This window comes from Phasianus colchicus, chromosome 2, assembly GCF_987193195.1.
Source record: "Phasianus colchicus chromosome 2, bPhaCol1.hap1.1, whole genome shotgun sequence".
NCBI classification, from domain to species: Eukaryota; Metazoa; Chordata; class Aves; order Galliformes; family Phasianidae; genus Phasianus; species Phasianus colchicus.
In genome coordinates, this window is record NC_143437.1 from 93,285,360 (window position 1) to 93,303,029 (window position 17,670).

The following is a 17,670-nucleotide window of genomic DNA, read 5'->3' on the forward strand; positions in this document are numbered from 1 at the left end:
GGATCAAGTTCTGCCTCACTAGTCACATTGCTCCTCAGAATATAATGTCCCATAATTCTCTCTCTTTTTCATTTGTTACACAAGTGGACAGAATTCTCTAGCTGTGTAATATTAATTTTCACTGCAACGTAAACAGTACATAGATGTATTTGTCTTTTACTGCTCAGTTTCTTGCTGCAGTTTGGGCCATATCTGTTTGTTTTACCAAAGCATGATCTTGGATCCCCACAAATGCTTTGAAACTGAACTGAGATAAAATATAATTGCCTATGCCAAATCCTCTCTGTCTACTAGGTGGTTCTTTCTAGGCAATCAAAACTATCTACGCATATCTAAAGTATGCATCTGGAACTAGTCAGATCATTTCCATGACATTAAATCTCATCAAAGTAAGCTGCTTTTTTCAGAGCTGAAATTCTATTGTATGGAAAACACATTGTTTAGAAAAAGTTTTAATTAGTGATGGATTCAAGGCTCAAGACTCTCAGTCAATTCTTAATGGGAGAGACAGCCCAGTTTGAAAACCCAAGACTTTTCATCACAAACAAAAATCATTTCAGAAAAGCACTTAAAAGGTTCTTGTTCTGTTCACATGCCAACCAAAAACAATGATGACACCACAAGAGCTGCCACGAGGAGAATTACCGTCCTCTGAAAACAACGCTTGAACAGTTGTACCATCATATCAAGATTGCTGTGAGCTTCCTCAGTAGAGCATAGTATCCATGCCACCTGGGCTCATGTGCCGAGGGCTGGAGTAATGATTATTACTCCAGGGCACTGTCATGATTATTGCCAGTTCACCACTGGTCCTTCACTGCCTAGGAAATGGCAATTGACAGGAGCATGTGATCAGAGGTTCAAAAAAACAAAACAAAACAAAACAAAAACACTTTCCAATCCTGAAAAAATTAGGAATTCCCAGTCATAGAAAAGATAAATATTCATTATCTAATATTTCTGAGAAATTAGGGCCTGGATGAAAACTATATGATCAATCAGCATTTATCAGTACTTACATATCTTAGATATGTTTTTGATATTCCAGGGAGATGAACTGGTTAATTAAGATTTCAAAACTTTCTGTAGCTCTTCTTTCAAATAAGGCTTTATGTTATTAAAATTCCATAAATACATAAATAAATCAATAAGAAAAGAAAATGAATCAAAATCTTCCCCAAGAAAACTTCCAGGTGAACAAGTGAGCATATAAGCAATACTGGTTGATTCACCTGAATTTCTACTAGTCTTTTACTCTTTGCCACCACAAACCTCTAGCACTTATTCTTAGAGGATTCTCTGTTTCCTAAAGGCAAGGACATACCTGGCAAAATTAACACATATTTCCTCTTCTGTCGCTCTTTCAGTGAACCTGGCTCGGTGAGCAAACTTTCATCCCTGTGGACTTAAGCATGGACCCTGTGAATCTGTGTGCTGGGACTGGGCACCACAGGATGCCAGGGCTGTGCAGCAGTGCATTGCTTCAGGAGCTGCAGCTCTGTCTCTGAAAAATCAGCACCATCTGTTTGAAGAGGCCTCTGAGATCTTCAGGTCAGGTTCTCACCTTCAAAAAGAAGAGCAATTCTGCTTCCCAGGGCTCTAGGTAGATTTATCTCCTTTGGAAATGGCAGAGAGAGCTTTTAGCAAGGCCACTTCAAGATCACCCAGTGAGCAAGAAACCTGCGTAGCACACAGGGCTGGATGCAATTGCAGTCTGAAGGGCAGAGCCGACCATTCCTCACACCAGCTCATGCTGTTCAGGCACAAAAGGATACAAAGGTTCTTTTATCTCTCTGCTCTAGGTCACTTTCCTGTGGTAAACAAAGGCATAATGGGAGAAAGACTGGAAAATCCCACAATCACCCCACTTTCCCTTCCCCAAACTGGGTAGAAACCTGCAAGTTTTTGCTTTGTTTTAACAAACTGTAACATTACTCAGTAACAAAAATATCTGTTTATTGGACTAAATCACCTAAATAATTGCTGTTTGGAGTGCGTCACACAATGTGCAGTAATGGGCTGCTTGGGCAAACAGCTGTCTGAATAATTTGGTAAGACAAAGACTACAGAGGAATGGAAGAATATGTTATCTTTACGTATGCTGGGTACAATGCCACTCCCACATTGATGCTGATGGCCACAAAATGTGCAGTTCTGCTCTTCATTACTCATGGTCTACCGGGTCAACTGGCTGTTACACACTGGAAAAATATTGCGGATGTCTCATAACTCGGTGCATTAATACCAGCAGCAAGCCAACTAATCCCCAATTATCCTCATTGCTCAGCACCTGATCTTGAAAGGATTAGGAGCATGAAAAACAAACTAAAACAAATTGCACTAAAATATTTAAATAAAACGATCAAGAAAATCATAAGACCATTAAAATATTGTAGGAAATAGCTCTAATGCATTTTTAAGAATTCTTGTGGTGATTTTATTCTTTACTTTATCTCAACTGTCGAATAGCCCTGAAAATCCTCATGTTCTTCTGCCTGACTGCATACGAGGTGCTGCAGAGTCAATGCTTAATTTTAGGTTGCTTAATGGCAATCACTCCCTTCTTGCAGATCTAGAAAACACTACTCACCGCTACTACATTAAGAACCATAACAACTGTCAATAGTAGTAATGCACAAGTCTTACTTAATTACTTACTTAATTAGCATTTGTATTTTGTTTTATGATAGCTTAAGTAAGCATAACTTCAACAAACACAAATTGAATGGAGGAACAGCTGTATTAGGTTTATTCAGAATACTGGAATATTATACTAGCTATAACAATAGTCCAGAGCATTTTGAAAACTTAAATATCTCTTACTTTTCTTATTCTGTTATTCTATACCAGGCTGAACATGCACACATGCATTTTCTGAAAGAAAAAAACCAAAACAATTCCTCACCCAACAAGTAAAAATTGTGTATAGTCAATATATTTCCCCCTATACAAACAAGTACTTTTATTACAAGATGGGGATTATGCTTTTAATATCAGGATGCAAGGGATTTGTTATCCCAAAAATTGCAAATACATCTGTATGTTTGGAACTACTGAAGTGGACGATTGCACAAATCTGTTACCAGATCCTATCCTGGTTCAGCACTGAAGCTTATGTGTTGTGGCCTACAACACTACCTCAACTTCTAAACTGGTTCAGGTCAGAACCTGACCTTTGTTTTTTCAGACTGAATAGGTTTGAATGGCTGTTTTGACTGCAGACCATCTGAGTCACCTGTTGGCAGCACAGAGACGTAAGCATTTACTAACAAACGCATGTAGCAGTGAATTAGTTGTGGATCTTGGGAACTTTCTAGACAGCTTTGCTGCCAAAGACAACATATCATGTAGTGACAGCCTCACATTTCAATAGGAAGGGTGAAAACCTTAAAAAAAATCACCACAGTTAACCACTGGCAGAAATATTATTTCACACCTTGAATATTTTCTTCCCTTTTATTTTCTTCCCACATTCTAATCCATAGTTTTCCCCTTCGGTCTCTGAGATGATACCCTTGCTCACTGTCTGAGTTCGACTTGATAATACAGTCCAACTCTGCTATCACAAGTACTGATTTAACTGCTATAGCTGAAGAATGTACTTTATTTTTACAACAGGTGGTCCTTTCTGACCTGTGCCTTCACTGTTCGTTTCCTTGCTTATTTATACAATCTACTGTTCTGTTTTTGTTATTACACTGCCTAAAACTATTGCAGATAGAGCAGACTTCTATGTCATAACACCTGATCTTTGCATAATTTCCTACTGAAATATGTAGGTGGGATTTTCAGAAGCGTTTAACAGTGACAGTATTATAATTTGACAGGCATTACAATTTGAAAAAATAATCTTTATATTGTAAATCTTAGCTATGTACATATAGTCATGAACTGATCAAATCTGTATTTTGTCTTTTGTCTCACACTTCGATCCTTCAGTGAGGCACACTGCTGATAATGACTTACTTATACAAATATACTTTTTATACATTGCTCAAACACATTTATAAAGGTTTCAAGCATTATCATACACTCTGCAGATGGGGAAAGGAGCTAGTGACCATTGACTTAGTTGCATGCTGCCACTGTAGGAGATTCTGGCTACTGCCAGACTAGTACTTCAACAACTGTAGCTTTCATTTGTTAAAGTCCTTCACAGGATTTGGGTATGTTAAAAAAAAAAAAAAAAAAAAAAAAGAATCATTGTGACTTACTCCAGTTTGAGCAAACACAACCAGTGTACTCATGGGGGCTTGGTGAGGGGAGTTATTTTCTGGAAGAAAAAAAAAATTGAAATACACAGGTGAATTAATGTCTGCACAGGATGTATGAAATGATAAAACAAAACACATAGAGATATGACTTACATCATAACCACATATGTTTCTCTGAGCAAAATAACCATCCAACATGGGAGTTAACAAATCACAAAAGAAAAATTCTGGAAACAAACTAATGAAATCACAGTCTACTCACACTGAATTTTCCCTGTATACACTCTTTGAACCTAATTGTTTTATAGTCTTGATGCATACTCATTGTTTTGGGTATTTGGGGTTGGAGTTCTGTTTTTCTTTTGGGTCTCTGATGTGTTTTGTTTTTAATTACTCTTTGGACCAGAGCAGATTCCCACTGAAATTTCTTCTGTATCTGGTGGTACAGAACTCACCCAACTATTCTTCCAGAATTTGTTATTTGCTACAAAGTCACTTGCTGTGTAACACGTCTGCCAGCATTTAAGCTCCACATCATTGGCCTCGTGTCAGTTTGCCTCTGACAGTTGGATGTTTCAGTACCTCAGCTGCCTCTTTTAACCCAACTTCCCCCATGACATTTTAGTTTCAATATTTTGGACTCCGATTTATCTTACACTAGAAATAACAGTACACTGATGATGTAACTGGAGAAGGGGAAAATGTGCAGGAAATCTTTCACAGGAATGGGAAGAGGCTATTAGAAATGAAGTTGCTTAGAGATAAGTCCTTTTCAACCCAGGCCATTCTATGATTCTATGATAAGTTGGGACACAGTGTTGGCGTCCATAGAGCCCCCAGTTTGCCCCCAGAGTGCCCCTGTGGCACTCTGAAGGAAGCAGGAGTTACCGCTCTCAAACCCCAACAGCACTGAGGAGAAATTATACATTATGCCTCAACTCACACAGGTCTGTGGCAGCAATCTGCCCCCTGAGCAAAACAGCCAGAGTGAATTCATGGAGAGCAGCTGGGAAAACAGCACTGGCACTGGCAGGGACAATACAGTGTCAACTGCTTCCCTCTCAGAGATTAGGGCCAGGGAAGATCACTTGATCTAAACTCCTGGGACCTCCTGCCTGTAATTAGCCTGATTTGCTGCTTTAACCTTTCTCCTTGCATATTCCCAACTAGCGAAGCTAATTAAAGATCCTGAACATGTAAGTTTCAGATTGGCCTGCAATGCCTACAGCAGATTCCATGCACTCATCCAGCCCTGCAGACACAGAGTAAGACACATGTGGAAAAACCCTCCTTCCAGCTTGGCAGGCCAGAGGCATGGTCTCCTCCCTCCAGCCCCTCTAAACACCGGAGAAGGAAGGTACAATAGCCATGACTGGAGTGGATTTTTTAATTATACTGTGTTTGGCATCCTCCACTTACTCAAAATATGACATTTCTTTCGGGTATGTACATGGTCACATGAACAGAACAGAGCTTATTGTCCCCACGTGCCACTGTGGGCCCATATGGCTTGCTCAGATGAGAAAGGTTAACATCACTGTCCTATACAGAGGGCATAGGAAAAATCCATCTGACACAGTTTTTCATGCTCTTCTCAGTGCTTCTTTAAAAGAATAATTACGAGGAAAGCATAAGATTTGAAACTAAGCAGCACTTTGCTCTCTTCTCCTGGATAATTTTCCCCTTTGGGATCTTGACTTAAAGACCAAAGAACCACAGGGCTGGCACTGCTTTACGGTGATCCCAGTATCATAATAGTGCTAGAGGCTCAGAAATGAATAGCATATGCCTGGCTGGATCAGGCTGGCCGAATAGCTTTGAACATCAAACCACCTGACCCTTGACACGAGACAGGTTGATTTATTATACTGTTAGCCCTCTTGACAACATGCATTGTGGGCTTGGCACTGTCTGGTCATTTTTCAAGCTCTTTGCACATTACTGGCACCTATATCCTCTAACACATTACATCAGGCAGCTCAGCTACAGAATGCTAAAAGCTTCTCTCTTCCTCTATCCCTCCCTCTTTCCCTCTCCCCCTACATTCCTTCCTTCCTCTCTCTGTTTTCTCAAATAGTGAATGAATATGTGAACCTTAGGCAAGATAAGAGGTTAATGTTTTTATCACAGGAAAGAATAAATATACATGATGTAGATGAGGTCAAAAGGATGGAGTAGAGGGTGTTACACTATTAATGCATTTGCAGTGATGCCTATTAAGTGATGTCCAATTATTCAGAAAAGATATTCCTGATTCAGGGAACTCACAGCCCTATAAGAAATCATATTTTTTATCTATCACAGAATAATCCAAGCCAGGGGACAATCCAAGAACAGATCTATCAGTAAAGGAGTCACAATATCCTCCAAATTTCAAAGGGCTAAAAATTGCTACTGGCCTGCAGGGATAAAAAAAAAACTGCATTTCATCCATACCCACTGCCACAAGTGTGGATCCCAAGGACAAAAAGTCTTACTTCTAAACCCAGGAGGAATAGTTTATGGCTCTTGGACTACATGCAGCTTGTACGTGTATCTTCAGTATTCATCACATGCATCATATCCATGTGCTACATCATAGTCATGGCTAGCAAAGGAACTACTGAAGAATATCAGTTCACAGTTATGGGAGGAAATAAACAGTTGTGGCTGTTTGGACAACCATCATCTTCCAACTCATTTTCACATGACCAGACTAACTGCACACCACAACACAGTTGTTCCCTGTGCAACCTCTGTTTAGATGAGGAACCAGTGCAGAGGTCTTTGGCTTTTCTCACTATCTGAAGCAGACTGTTGGCACCAGCAAAAAGATCAAACAGTGACACTGATGAAAATTCTGGCCAAGACCAAAAAAAGACAATAATCTCAGTGTAGTCTTGGTTGAGCATGAACTCTGTTCATGAAGTCTTTGTCAAAGAAGTGTTCTATAATAACAAGGCAATCTTCAGGCTCCCAGTAAGAGCAAAAAAGGAAACTTTTTTTTAGGAAATAGGAAAAAAATAGGAAATAGGAAATTGTATAGAAATAAATAAGCCCATTAAAACCAATATAAAAGTGGCATCTGAAGGATAAAGTGCTCGTAAACAGCAATGGAAACTGTTACAGGACATCACAGTATTCAGCAAAAAGATTTTAGAAGTCTTCTTACCCCAACTCCACACATGGATATGCAAAGAATGGTTTTAAAGGAAGCATTCCACAGAAAATAGAAATGAAAATTATGGGGGTGAGAAAAAAAAAAAAAAAACAACTCATCTCTTCCCCAGCACAGAACTAGAAGGCCAGCTAGTGGTAACCAGTGATGATCAAAATGTTAGGAAAAAAAATAAAAAAGATAAAACAATAACAAACTAGTTAAATGATAGGTGTGTGTTATTGACCATTATACACAAGATTTCCATTTTGCAGTCTTTCTCTGCAGAGTGGAATTTGTTTAAGAGCAACTTCAAGGCTGAGCCAGCAGAGTATGCCTGAACAAACCCGCCCGGACTGAACTCATCCACATGTCCATAAAAATCTATGCTCTGCAAGTTGTAGCTTTGGCACCAAAAATGATGTCAACTTTTGGAAAGATCTCAGGGAAACTGGAAACTGCAGATGACAATTTTCATGCTAGATAAAGCGGTTGGATCTAGAAGAAAGTACAGAAGATACAAATCTAATACAACAAGTAGGTGTAGATTTTAATTTTGTACTAAGAGTCATGTCTCACAGATCAAAGCTCTTTGAAAGAGCAAAAAATAGGTGGAGCAGATTGATATAAAAGGATCTGAAGATATTCCTTTGTGAGACTCTTAAAGAACCAAATCTGTTACACATAAGAAGAGAAAGTCCTTGCATACATAAATTATTTTTGAAATGACAGGGTAAATGACCAAGAATAAAAGGCCAGTTACATACCGGAGGAATTTTACTAAGGTAGTCCCCCAGGGAGCTATGATAGAGACTTCCAAAAGGTCTCCAGTCTTCAGCAAGTGGATTGTCAGCTGAACTGCAACATTGATAAACGCACAACCATAAGCATGGGAAAAACAAAAGTAATATACTGACGACCTATATATTAACTACTGCTGCTCAAGAACATAACATAAGAATGGCCTTTGTGAGTAAGGCTTCATACTCTGCCCAACTGAGGCCAATAGCGTAAGTTTAGAGAGAAGTATAAAAAAGGCAGTAAAAGCTCCTCAGTAAAGTCGTACATTTTATGAACACTTCATAAGGACAGTTCTCTGAAAAAAAAGATAGCTCAGTGGCCAGCAGTTGTAAGATAAAGAAATTATTATTAGGGAAGGGAATTAAATGAAAAGGTGTAGCAAACAAACAAGGAAACATCATTATACCATTGTGTTAATGCGTGGTGTGCGGACATTTTGATCATTACACCCAGTACTTGTCATCTCCAAAAAGATATGGTGGAACCTGTAAAGGAAAGCTTAGCAATAGGAATTCTTTCATCTGAGAACATTTTAAGTAAGAAACGTCAGCTTGTAAGAGAGATGAGGAAGGAATGATATGATAGAAATACATCAAAACAGATTTTCAAGCAGAACTGGGTTAAGTAGAGGATGCATCTTCAAGAAGTTGCTCCCAACACTTTATTTTTTACTGCAGGACTTAAGAAAAGTGAAGAAAACTCCTAGTAGTTTGATATAATAAAAGGCTCATAGTGAAACAAAACATTTCATTAACATATATTTTAATGTTTTTTTAATCAACAAATTTCACCATGACTCACTAAGGGTTCTGTCTGTATGATTTGACAGTTCTTGTCCCATACATCAACAGTTTCTCATAGTATTTCTAACCTAGCAGCATACACAACAGATTTGTTTTTTCATTATGGTTTGTTTTTTTTTTCCTTCCACAATAGACAAGCAAAGTGCACTAACTAGAAAAAATTATTACCTGCTTTGCTTGAAACTTGGGCACTGTTCTTGAATTTGGGGATTCCTAGCATGAATCAAGCCAGGTGAACCACAGGACATCAGCTAAGCATGGCAGGTGAGCCAATAATTCCATCATTTATGCAACATAAGAATCATTATATGCCTAAAAGAGCTGAAGTGAAATTACTTGCTGAATTCCATATGAAATATCCACTTTCAGTGTTTAGAAATCAAGAACTCACTCTGTACATTAACTTTTAAACAAACTTAATTTTACGTCTTCAATTCTGCTTTTTCATAAATAAAATAAACTATTTGTCTAATCTACAATTCTTCTGAGGATAAAGTGCATTTGCACTTGATGGAAGAAATAATAGCATCAAAAGTTATACAGAAATAACAAGATACAGAAAACAAGGTGAACAGACAAGATAAAAATCATAGATGTGTTTTCATAAATGAATAAATATTCAAACCTTTATCATTTAGGGCTAAATTTACAGAGGAAGAGATACAGACTTGGGAGAAGGGGGTTGTTTGAAAGGAATATGTAAGTGCCTTAACCCCTTTCCATAAAGAAAAGGCTTTTGATTAATGGCATTACCTGCAATTTAGAAAGCAAAGAAAGTTCAGTTTTGTCTGGATTGAGCACTGACAAAATGCTGTAATACTCTGCAAAACCTATGATTTAGCCTTCAAAAACATCTTCTAGTCCATTGGCACCATCCTTCTGAAAGAGTTCCTTACATCAAACCATTGATTTCCACTGTTTCATCCCTTCTCACATATTGCTCTGGTCATTCTGTGCTGCTGAGTCACAGGCCACTTTTGCATTCCGTTCCCTCTTTTGCCCTTCAGCTTCTCTCTTTCACATTTTCCCAAGGATACTTCTCACTCTCATGGATACTTCTAATTCTGACACCTAGCCGTTTTAACATGGAGTTTTTGCTTTGTTCATGTGCGTTTCCTTCTCTCTGGTTCCCTATCTCTGTTAAGATTTTTGTTCTTCTTTCTTATGGGTCTGTCCAAACTATATTACTCCTTCACTTCCTAGTGAGACTCAACCCCAATCTATGAATGGTGCTTAGATCTGTTACCACCCTTATTATCCCTGTCAGCCCAAGCAGACACATTAGCAGCTTTTCCTCATATAAATACCTACATAATTTCTTTCTACTAAAAAGCTACTTCCTAAAACTTTTGTACGATTCTTTGTAATTTTGCCCTTGCTGATGCAATAGATCTCGGCCCATAGTACACATGCACGTGGATCTTCTGAGCAGTGATGGTTTTGAAAACCTATTACATGACTTCACACTCCATACTACGCAGACACATATCTATGTTCTCTCAAGCTCTTGCTGACACCTTCCCTCAGAGTATGCAGATTTCTGCCGCCATGAACAGAAGCAACTTTAGAACTACATGAAAGTATTGCTAAAATCTATATTGTTCTCTATCTTTGTCTTAAGAGTTGTTACACTTCAAGGCATAAGCACTCCGAGACAGAATAGTAGTAGTAGCAATTGTGTAATAGTAGTCATAGTAGTAGTAATAGCAATAATAGTACAACTATTAGTAGCAATATTATTAATAATAGCAACACAAAGAGAGTTTAAAAAGGCTATTTATTTACACCACCTTATCTCTGGTAGGCCACTCTTGAAAATGCTTCCCTAATTTTGTCTGGTTTTAGCTTTGTACAATACATCTTTAAACACACCTAGCTTACATTTCTCATTTTTGTTAACTAAACTAATTTCTTCTGGATGTGATTTGTTGTTGTGAATCCTGTATTTTCTATGTGACAGATTTTGTCTGAGTGTTTGTGCAGAGCCCATTTCTTCAGCAAGATATTTTCTTTCCCGCTTTTCTAGAGGGCACCATCTTAATTTACTGAGAAGAGGGAGGATATTGGGAAAATGAAAAAGGAAATATCTATTGTAATTGTGCTATGAAATAAGGAGTTTCTGAAATATCTTTATAACCCAGCTGTTCTCCCCAGAAACAAATATTCAGAAAAGAATTAGCTAAAGTAAAATGTAGCATTATCACAATGGAGAAGCGGAAATGTTTATATATTTTAATATTTTTTTCAATGTAAATTTAGTATTAAATATATGTATTTCTAAATCACTGACATACTGAAAGTGCAAAGTCCTGGGGGAGGGAGAGAACATAAAACCAAAGAACTTTTTTTTATTTTAAAATGTGGTGTGTTTAGAATCAATCCTTTGATAAAGTACAATGTAGTCATGAAAACATGTATGGAAAGGTTGATTCACGTCTGATCACTGCGTGACTGAAACTAAATGTAAACAACACTGTGTATCTTATTTTTCTTCCCCAAAAGCTATAGATAATATTAACACAAAGGCGCTCCTTCCTCCAAACTTATAATGCTTTTTCAAAATGATAAAGACATGTGTTAACCAAAGAGTTTGACTTTTCATTAACCAATTGCCAACAGAAGGTCATTTCCATATTTGTAAATGTGCTCCACATGTATTTGCAGGTACAATCTATTATTTTATTTATTTTTACATTTCCACTACACTGCCACAACACTGGCAGTGGCTACTTGAGGAGTGAAAACAGAAAAAAACAGTAATAATCAAGTGCAGATAAACCCAGAATGGTAGCTTTGAACACCAGCTATTATCAATTAAATTATGTATGTACTTGTTAACATTCTAGCAAAGCTATAGGATAGCTATAGGATAGGGATGGTCCCCATCTCTCTGTAGTTCTGTATAGAAATTCTCGTGGAGGAGCTAGAAGATCACTGTGGTTCACCAAGGAAAGATCAACAAATCTAGTGGGATTACAGGACACAAAGGAAAACATACCCAGGCCATCTTTTAGACAGAGACAACCTGCTCCTTGAAGCTGTTTCTTTATAACAATAATTATGAAAAAAAAATACTTGAGTCAAGACTTCGGAAATCCAGAAACTCTGAAGTTTCATCAGATAATCATCCATGACAATCATGCTTAGTATGAGAACAGCAATTGCTATAAACTGCAATAAATTTCACCAAATGTTTTAAGAACTGACCCGTAATGTATTTCCTATAGTCAGTATTTCTTATAGTCAATTTTGTTATTGATTTTTCGCACTATATAAAATCTTTCTCTCCCCACTCTACTCAACTTTATTCTTTTTAAAGAAATCTCTACTTGTATTTATCCTACTTTTTGTAAAAACATTATTCAAATTGCAATGGTCAGACTGAGTATCAAGACAATATTCCACTAAATCACCAACAAAGGAATAGATAGGAAAGTATTGATAATCAGAATGGAACAAATTATTCTTCAAAACAATTACAATATTCTGACTTTCAAGCACAGAACAGGCACTCATCTTACCATATGGATTTCAGTATCACGTGGTTCTTGCAACTGTCAGATGAAAGGATTCCTGGGAAGTCTGTCAAGTTGGTCACAAACCAGTCAACAGAGATTTGACTTCATCTGCATGTTCTTCCATGTTCATTTGAAAAGGAGGTTACCAAGCTAAGGAGAGACAACTCACAGATTTTATTAAGGGTACATTTATCTAATTTGACAGATCCTATGTAGTATCTCCATTAGCTACTTCTGGAGGGGATAAAAGGAGGACAGTTGTCATGAAATTCACTGATTAAACAAAGATAATAATCACCATCAAAACAGAATAGTTCAAGGTGTGAAGGATGACTGTGGAATAAAAAAAGCAGAACAAAACTTAGAAGACTAAGACTTTTTGTATGTATAATTATATACTAATAATATAATATATTATATTATATACTTATAATAATACTAACTAATAACTTTGTGTATGTGTGTTGCCAGTAGCCCATCAGCTGGATGCAGTTAAAGAAGAGGACAGTGGTATGCTAACTAATCACAGAAATATAAACAATCAGACAATGCACTTCTTTCACTCACCTCTACAGACAGACAATGTCTAAAGCCTGATACCCACATTCTTTCTCATCCCACACTCCTAACAGCTGTAAAATGACTGTGGAAGCCAGAATAAGTGCACAATGAAGGCACCACACAGGAACTGCAGTGCACTGCATGGCATTCTGCGGAGACAGAAAGAGACACAGAATTTCAACACTCTCATCCAAATTAAATCCGAAATGAAAATTACCCTTCCCTGTCAAGTGGTGTAATTATAAAGCTACTGCTCATAGATGAAGTATCTGAAAAGCATCTTTGTAGGTATCTGTTTTCATGCAAGGACTGTGACCTGTGAATAGCAGCACGATCTGCAGATGTCATGGGGACAGTTTGTCCCATGTTTTGCTGCACTCCACCTCTCACAGAATCTCAGATGTTGTATGACATGCACGTAGACAAGCAGACTCCGTGTTGAACACCGCCTCAGGCAGTACATACTCCCAGCATCCACCTCAGTAGGACTGCGATACAGGTATCCAAGTAATCATCAGGAATTGTGAGCTCAGGAAGAATTATCACCTCCAACTCAATTCTATCAAAGGCAGAGCTAAGCTGGCAGCATGCAGGCGTACTCAGAGATCTCTAGATCTCTCCCTGCAATGTGCTTCACACTGTGATATCCAATTCTCCAGAATAAACTCCTCATTATCAGAAACAACAGAGATTGATGCATTCTCCTAAGGATGACAAACAAGTTTTGAACTTATTAAGATGTTGAAAAGAATGAGGATGGCAGAATTTGGGATACTTGATGTTGGGATATTATGTGTTTCTATAATACTGCAGAGAGACTTTCCTTATTAAGCGTGGGAGAGCTCGTTTACTCTGCTTACAGGACACATGAGAAACCAAAATCCATCCTTTATCACATTAGATGGTTTTTATTTGACTAATGAACTGATAACCAAAATCATTTGAAAAATCTATAATTTCTAGTTTGTCTAAAATGGAAAATTTAGAGCTCATGAATCATTTGCTAATACAACATTCTCTTGCTGTCACTGTACAGAAATGGCACGTGTTCCACAAAAAAAGTGAGCACCAATGTAACAGTGTCTGCAAAGTAGGTGCAAAAGGTGCAAATCAAACAAGTATAAAAGAGATTGTTCTTTGTGAGGAAAACTTGTTCAAGGATTTGATTTCTACTCTAGATTTTGCAAGAGGATGGGATTCATCAGCAGCTAAAGAGAATTCTGGTCTTTGTTTCCAAAAATGCCTGTTTTGAGGCAAAGATGCAGGAAAAATGCAATGATGATTATACTTCAAGCTGTCTTAGAACATATGGATGCCAGATTACTAAGGACATACTAACTACTATTCAGATGGTTTCACATGGACATGGTGAACACCATGAGTATCCCAAATAATTTTACAGATACTGAACAGGAAGATAAAGAGAGCCCCGACCTAAGTGACTTGTTTTGAAGCTCTCTCTTAAGACTGTAGGTTTCATAATCAGTAAAAATGTTCCAAGACATTTAATACAAATATTAACTAAGACTCATGGAAATATTTTCAGATTTTTCTTCTAAATGTAGAGAAAAAAAGGCGTATTTGTCAAATCCAGAACACTGTGCTGAGATCTTTCATTTCAATAAAGTTTTCTTGTCCTTAAGATAGACTTTCTGTTCTCATGGTGCTGGATATCCTCTTCCAAGTTTCAGTGAGCACCCAAATGACAGAACATTCATGGAGCCCCAGTTTAAAGTCTTTGGTATTGTGCCAGATCTAGCTGAACTTTTTTGGACAACAGATAGGTAGCTAGTCATTGAAAATAAAAAAAGAAAAAAAAAAAAACACCAGAAGAAAATGTGGATTTTTTTGATATCTCAGAAGTACTTCAGAAATGCATTCCTCGTAGTGAAAATATTATTCTAATTATTCAATAGTGGGGTACAATCATCCAAAACAACTTCTAAATGTACATTTTATTCCCATCCAGCACCAGTAATAGAGCAGATGAACAGATTAGGCTGGATTTTAAACCAGATAAATACTAAACACATTACTGATGAGATGTCAGTCTTAGGTAGGGGGATTTTTACTGTTATGAAATAGACTACTTAGTTTGACAGACAGTCTCAGCTGTCACTCAAAATTCTAGACTGGGAGTGGCAGTGGAATTTTAATTTATTTTAGATCTATGCCATCACTATCCCTATTGGAATAAATGCAAGTCAGAAACACAATAAGAAAAACAAGTGCTAATAGACTAATTTGCAATACAGCAAGGAAGATACAGAAGAATGATATTTATTATAAGCTTTGATGTAAGGATGATATTTCAATTTACAAAATCAAAGATCCTAGAAACTCAGTGACATTATTTTCCAGCTGGGTAACTTCACCCAAAATTTTATTTGATTGCTTGCAAGAATTCATAATTCTGTATTTTGCTCCAAAAGTAATGCCTCCTATTTATTTCTGGAAACTATAACACATTCAAAGAGCACAAGAACACTATGTGATAAAGCAAATTCTCAGCTACAAAGCACTGTTTTTCAACATAAACACTACCACTAGCAGTGCATTTTTTCCAGTGATGAACAAAAGCCTGTATGCTACAGTTGCATACAGGCAACTGCAACTGCACCAGCAGAGGTGACCCACTGTTGCTGTCAACACTGCTGAAATTCACCACCCACTACCTCACTGTGCTCACATCCACTGTCTGGTCTCCATAAATGTTCAGCAAGCATCCTGGAATCATAGAATGGTTAGGCTTGGAAAGGACCTTCATGATCATTTGGTTCCAAGCCTCCTGCAGGGACACCTCCTTCTACACCAGGTTGCTCACAGCTTCATCCATTCTGGCCTTGAATGCTTCCAGGGAGGGGACATCCACAACCTCGCTGGACAGCCTGTTTCAGTGTCTCATCATCACCCTCACAGTAAAGAATTTCTTCCTAACATCTAGTTTAAATCTACCCTCTTCCAGTTTAGAACCATCTCCCTGTCTCATATCACTACATATCCTTATAAAAAGCCCTTCCCTAGCTTTCCCGTAGGCCCCCATCAGGTACTGGAAGGCTGCTATAAGGTGCCCCCTGATGCCCTCTCTTGTCCAGGCTGAAGAGTCCCAACTTCCTTAGCCTGTCCACATAGGGGAGGTACTCCAGCCCTCTGATTATCTTTGTGGTCTTCCTGTGGACCTGTTTGAACAACTCCATGTCCTTCTTGTTTTGGGGGCCCCAGAACTGGACCCAGTGCTCCAGGTGGGGTCTCACGAGAGCAGAGAGGCAGAACCACATTCCTTGGACCTGTTGGTCAGGCTTCTCTTGATGAAACCCAGGATATGGTTGGCCTGGGCTGCAAGTGCACACTGCTGGCTCATGTTGAGTCTTTCATCAACTGACATTCCCAAATCCTTTTCCTCAGGGTCAGTGAATGTCAATGGGTGCCATTTGTCTGCAAGCAGGAATTCAATTCCACACCTTTGCTTAATATGCACTTCCATGTCAGATGCCATTTTGGCAGACTGCCCCTCTACTGCCATCTGTCACAGAGAAACAAAATGTAACGGAATACTGTCAGAAGGTTCAGCCTCTACTGTCACACCACCTACATCTGCCTATGAAATTGTGGGGCAACATAATAACATAGGAGGCATTACTTTTGGAACAGCTCTCATACTCTTCTTCTGATCCAGTGTCAGTCAAACTTCTAATTTACCACTGTTTTGGTTTAGAGAGAGGTCTGTTTAATTTATTTAGGTTTTGAAGGGGAATAACTTCCACTGACACCATTTAATTTGTTTTTATACTATAATAGGGTTTCACTGAAACCATTTTGCCATCATAACCTTACATTGTAATGACTTCTTAACGGCACCTTCAAAAGGGTCCTTCTAGACTTGCTTTGAAATAGTTTTCCCATAACAACTTCATATCTCTGATGGCATTGTAATGATTTCTTCATGAGGTCATGAACTAGCAATGAATCCCTTTTGCCATTGAAATCTTACAGTTCCTCATTATAGCCTCTGCCACTGTGGCATTGTTATGAGGTATCCATCGGATAACAATGAAACCATTTCCTTCTGATGCATTAGGTTTAAGCAATATTATCATCCTTACGATACAGTCAGAGGTTAGGAAAGGGTAAGCCATACTCTTGCTTATTTCAGCATTTCAGTTCACTGTGATTCAGTGGGCTGAAGATGTGCACTATGGCTACTGAACTACCATCACTTCTCTCATAACGAATGTGGATGGTGGTTACACAAGTTTGAACAGGAAATTTTAGAAGAACAAATTTTAAATTAAAAAAAAAAAAAATTGAAGAGATGCTTTATTGTTTCTTAGTTGAGGTTTAAACCTGGATTCAAACCTCCTTCATTCTATGTGTTTTCTAAGAGTTGGGAGCCTTGTTTACAGCACTGAATTCAGTTCTGATACATCGCACATCTCATCCTATTTGCTGTAATATATATATATATATATGACAGAGGTGTTGATCTCCAGGTTCAGTGAGATACTCAGACCCTACAGATACTCATTTACAGAGTGCTCTGCAACAGCCCCAGATCTCCTGTCAAATCCACAATCCTTTGCATCTCACAACTCTCCACTTCTACAGGTGATGATATACTCACCTTATTCACTTTTCCT

The 17,670-nt window shown here is 38.0% G+C and overlaps 1 long non-coding RNA gene across 1 annotated transcript; it reads right to left on the minus strand.

Moving 5' to 3' along the window:
- Positions 1-1,180: 1,180 nt before the first annotated feature.
- On the minus strand, positions 1,181-14,427 carry LOC149919193 (uncharacterized). The gene is made up of 5 exons (XR_016464841.1): positions 13,040-14,427; positions 12,476-12,622; positions 8,118-8,208; positions 4,215-4,273; positions 1,181-1,753 (listed from the first exon to the last, which is right to left on the minus strand). It is a non-coding gene; the product is annotated as an uncharacterized LOC149919193 (long non-coding RNA).
- Between the last annotated feature and the right edge of the window lie 3,243 nt (positions 14,428-17,670).